The sequence below is a fragment of the Amblyomma americanum genome, chromosome 1 (assembly GCF_052857255.1).
Source record: "Amblyomma americanum isolate KBUSLIRL-KWMA chromosome 1, ASM5285725v1, whole genome shotgun sequence".
Taxonomy (NCBI): domain Eukaryota; kingdom Metazoa; phylum Arthropoda; class Arachnida; order Ixodida; family Ixodidae; genus Amblyomma; species Amblyomma americanum.
The window spans coordinates 327,497,583-327,503,125 of NC_135497.1; positions in this window are offsets into that span (position 1 = coordinate 327,497,583).

Genomic DNA, 5,543 nt, shown 5'->3' on the forward strand with positions numbered 1-5,543 from the left:
CCTTGAAATTTATAACTTGCATTAAAAAAAAATTGGTCAATAAAGTTGGCCGTTACATGAGGTTTCCTTGCTTTGCAGTCACTGGCGCTTGCATTGGCCATGCGTTGGCCGAAGCCAGTCTGTTCTGCTACAACACATGCTAAAAAAGTGATCGGGTTTCGAGACGTAGCTAAACTGAGTAGACGTGTGAAAGCATGTGTTTAGCTTGGTTGGCTCATGGTTTTGCTCTCCTGGATGGGTTGGTTTTTGGCCTCGGACGCCGAGGCGTGCGGACGTGTATTGCGTGGTTTTTCGATGTTCCTGGCGGATTTATGCTTGTGCTCAAGCCAACTTCGATTGGAATCATCAGCGGAAGTCGCCAGGATCACCTGGATTCCGAAATTGCAGCAAGTGGATCTAATTTGCGGCTATTTTCGATTTCGACGCGTCGTCCCAGCGGCTGCGTTCGACCTAGCGTCGACTCCGACCACTGCCCGCCGGCCAAGCGTCGGTGCGCCTCGCCGCCGACCCCTGGGGCTTAGCATGGCCGGATATTTTCGGCGAAAATGCAGGTTGTTGTTCAAGGGGAGGATATTTCTCCCGAAGAATTTTCCGAAAAGGTCGGTTGGTTCACGATCAACACAAACCAGCAACGCGGCAGCCAAGATGGCGGCCGCGAGGGAGAAGGCCAAGGTGTCGGCTCGGACCGAGGAAGGAGACAAGATGGCGGCCACGTGAGCACCAAATCAATCAAGATGGCAGGGAGGAAGTTGGCGCTGCGCTCTTATGGAGGAAAAACGCTAAGGCGCCCGTGTGCTGTGCGATGTCAGTGCACGTTAAAGATCCCCAGGTGGTCGAAATTATTCCGGAGCTCTCCACTACGGCACCTATTCCTTTCTTCTTTCACTCCCTCCTTTATTCCTTCCCTTACGGCGCGGTTCAGGTGTCCAACGATAAATGAGACAGATACTGCGCCGTTTCCTTTCCCCTAAAAAACAATTATTATTATTACTCCGTGGCGTCACAGCAACCACGCCTACCCACTGGCCTGCATAAGGTGATAATCAGACCGAGCGGAGGATTGAAAGCTCTATCTTTGGGTGGAGACGTGAAGCTTATGAGATTGTGCGAGCCGCTGCGGGCGTGAATCTGAAGGAGGCTAAGGAAGACTTTATTCAACTTAACACCAAGCAAAACACCATTTTGTTGGGCACCATGAGTGAAGAAAGAATGCATCTGTACCTGAAGATAAAAACACTTCAGGTTGATCAGAAAAAGTACGACGTAAACGCCTACCTGTCATCCCCCGAGGGTATTGGCAAAGGAGTTATTCATGGGATTCCGGTGGAACAAACGCAAGCACAAATTCTGGACACCTGGATTGTTCAAGGAACCCCAAAATCAGAGGGATCAGAAGAATAGGGAAGACATCGACCTCAGTTCTGTTACTCTTCGTCGATGAGAATGTGCCGTTTTGGATTTATTATAGAGGCGGGCTCCTCAAGTGCTTCCTCCACAAAAAGAAGTTTGAAGTGTGCAACGCATGCGGATCGACACCTTGGGCACCGCTCTGATGTGTGTCCGGACCCGGACAACGTCAAGTGTCGTGGCTGCGGTACGGTGAAGCCACCGGATGGACACTTGTTCGATTCCAAATGTGCTGTTTGTGGAAATAGACATGAACTGGGAAACAAGAAGTGTCGCGAGATCTACCGAACTCCGTACGTCGTCAAGAAACGCCAGCGGGAGCGGAAGCTCCAGGAAGAGGAGGCGAAGAAAACACCCCCGCCTGGGCGGAAACTCAAGGAGCCGGGAGGGCTTCCGGAGCCGATCCGACTCCTTCCCTCGCCTCGATCTCCCGGGCCGTTCCAGCTCCAAGGGCTGCTCCAGCTCCGGGGTCGCTCTGTCTCCAGAGGCCACTCCGGCTCCAGGGCAAGATCATCGTCAAGGCCGAGGACTGAAGCCAACAGGCAAAGGGAGGTGAGCTGGGTAGATAAGGTCTCCCCAAAAAATACGGAGTCCGAGGAACTAGCCAAGTTGAGAATCATGGTAGAGAAACTCACTAAAAGAGTAGATGACCTCGAAAAGGAAAACGCTATGCTAAAAAGGGAGAAGAAAGTAGCTAACGCAGTCAAAACAGCTAACACGATTAAAACCCACTCAACCGATGAAAGCACTGTGGAGATGCAGGTAGATGATACCCGCTCCCCACCTCTGAAAAGGAAACTAGGCGCGAACGCGTCGCAAGAGCCCACAATGGCAGATCCATGCAAGAAAATGGACGACTTCCAGGCGAGCTGGGAAGCAGAGCTCGCAGCAGTCTTCCAAGCCATCCAGGCGCTATCGGAAGAAAGCCAGAAACACAGGGCCGAGTTGCTGAGCAATATTAATTGGCAGAGGGAAACAGAGCAGAAGGTACATGGTGGATCACAGACGGCTGCGACCCTAATACCATCGGGTGACAATCCACAATCCAATCATGGCCAGTCACAATAAACACTCGATTTGGCAGTGGAATTTCCGCGGGCACCGTCGCAAAAGGGCGGTCCTGCAGCAGCTCCTTCTTGGCAAAGACAATCCAGACGTAATCGCTTTACAAGAAACTGCGGGGATGGCAAAATTATCGGGCTACATATCATTTAGTACAGATGATGGAAGATCCGGGGTAACCACCCTGGTCAGGAGAAACTTAGCAGTCGTTAAGCATGACACGGAGGTTATCAACGTAGACCATGTCCTTGTTGAACTTATTCCAGCAAAAAAGAAAGAAGGCAGCCTTTTTGTTCTTAATATCTATAGCAGCCCGAAACAGAGGAAGGCCCGATTTGGACCTCTTCTCCAAAAAACTCTGCGTATTGCCAAAAGGCAAGCTTTGGTAGTGGTGGGTGACTAACGCCCAACACGCTGCCTGGGGTACACAAAGAAAGAGTTAAGGGAAGGGAACTCTGGCTGGATGCACAGCAAGAGGGGCTCACGTACCTTAATGACCGACCCCCGAACCCCCACTAGAACGGAGAACAGTGTCAGCGTAGACACCTCACCCGACCTCACCTTCGTCAAAACAAGCGTTTGTGGGTCGGTAGGCTGGAAACGCTGATAGGTCAAAAAAATGTTACGTCACGTTTGTAACGTCATGTTCACGTATTTTTAATGGCGTCATGTCCGGTTGGGGACAGACACATTTTCTTTAGGTTTTTCTCGGAATTCCCCACGTTTCTCCAACGCGCGCGGGATAAAAAAAAAGCGCATCTTGCACGTGTGCACGTGTCTCTAGTTAAGCTAACTGCGCCGCTGATTCCGCATTGAATATTCCTGCCGAAGAGGCTCCAAGGAAGTCTGCCCTGTCTGCGTTTGATTCTGTTTATTTGTTTACTCGTTTTGGCCAGCGGCACGCGAGTACACGCATCTATAATTCTTATCTGTTCCGCGAATCCGCCACCGTCTGTTTCTGTACTACCCGCCGCTCTGCCTTGAGGGCGCCTATTCTCCCCTCCTGCTCCTCGTTTTCCTTTCTTTTTTATTTCTCTTTTTTTCTGCCCGCTCCCCGCGGCTGCTCGGTGGACAGGGGGCGACAGCGCGTTTCCCTTTTTCTCTTTATTTCTCATTCTCCTTTGAAAAACGCCCTCCTTCGAGCAAACAAACAGATCACACAAGAGACAAACAGCGAGCGACCAGACTCCTCTCTTCGACTGAGGGAAAGGAGGAGGGTGGTCAAAGGAACAGCGAAAAAAAAAGGGGGGGGGGGAATAGAAAGCAGAGGTTAGAGACAGGGGGGGCGGAAGGGGTGAATTGTCCGCAAGGAAAATGGGGGGGGGGGGGTCGCCAAGAATTAATATGGGGGAAGCTTCCTTCGGCGGAAGCGAGAGGTTCGAACACGAGGAAAGAAAATATTATAAACAAGAAAACAGCAAGAAAAGAACAAAGGAACGGAAAACAACACTGAGCGCATATGCCTCAGAGCGCGATGCGCTCCCCGCGGGTGCGGCTGTTAACAGTTAAAATGTAAGTTACGGCGGCGGTGCGCCCGGCCAAACGCACCGCAGAAACCCGATCCCGCAGCCCGGCGCCGCAAAGCGCAAATGTCTCCGCGCTGCCTCGCGTCAGAAGGGCGCCTCCGCCCCGCGTTCCGTCGCGGAGACAAAAAGAGGGCTCCTTCCTAGAAACTGAGAGAGAGAGGAGAGTAACAGATTGAAAATGGGGAACGAAGGCGCGAAATCGCCCAAGTGTCCGTTATTGTAATGGGTTACTGTCCTATATGGAGCATCGGCGCTCTACTATCTGCAAAATAGGAAAAAAGAAATAAAGGAAAATAAAATATATCAAAATATAAAAAGTTGAGGGGCAATAGGCAATATGCTTTGCTCTCAGAACTGTTTTCTCTGGTCATAAGCAAGAAAGATTGGCAGGGGGAGGAGAAGGGCGGCATGTGGAAGCAAGCACGCAAATTGGCATGACCTCAGGCGATGCAGTCGGGGTGCTGTGAATTTCAGTAGGGCTAGGACTATGATCTCTGAAGTGTGGAGGGAGTACCAGGGTTTTCATTTAAATCGGCCTGCACAGTATTAAACTGATATATAAAGTATGATTCTCGTTGCTCACGCTCACGGGTATTTTGGAAGTCGCTGTGTAGCAGCGTAACTTTTAGTTTGTGAAACTCGTGACCTTCCTGGGAAAGTTGTTTCGACAAGGGGGAGGAGAGGAAGAGATCTGGTGTTCGCGCGGTGGTTGTTGAATCTAATTCGGAAGGAATTCTCGGTTTGGCCAATGTATTGCATCTGACAATCGCCGCACTCGGGCATACCACGTTACTACTGTTACAATTAAGTTTTCACGGGCGGAGTGTGTGCTTTGAGCTAGTGTTGTTGTCCGCATATGCTGGCAAACTTGACATTGATGCTTCCTGCAAGGTAGGCAACCAACAGGTTTTCCTTTATAGACAGTAGAGTGAACTACATAATCATGTGTGTTTTTTTTGGTAGCCTGTAGGTAACGTGTGGAACTGTTGGAAAAATTTTTGACAGTCTATCGTTTTGTTCGATTATTTTGAAATGTTTTTTTTTAGAATTTTGTTGACATTAGGTGGGTTGCTTGCGAAGGTTAAGACGAGATTAGAGCGGTGTCATTTGCGGTTGCTGATGGGGTATCCCCAAACATTTCGTTACGTCTTTTTGCTTTCGCTTTCCTAATGGCATCATCAAAAATAGAGGCCGCGGATAGCATTGATCCCTCAGAACCTCCAGCATACGGTTAGAATTTTCTTTGAAGTCTTCTGGTCGTGAGCAGGTCCTTTTGAATCTGATGGCCTGGGAATATGGAATAGAACTTTTGCAGTGGCGTGGGTGGCAGCTCTTGTAATGAAGGTACTGTTGCCTATCCGTGGGCTTTCTATAGACACTGGTGATTAAGCTACCCTTCTACACTCGAACTGAGACGTCCAAGAAATTAATTTGATTGGTGGAGTAAATGTGTGTGAAACAGAGGTTTGGATGTATGTCGTTAAATGCTGAAATAAACTGGATGAATTGGTCCTCGGTTTTCGTCCATACCATGAATATGTCGTCTAG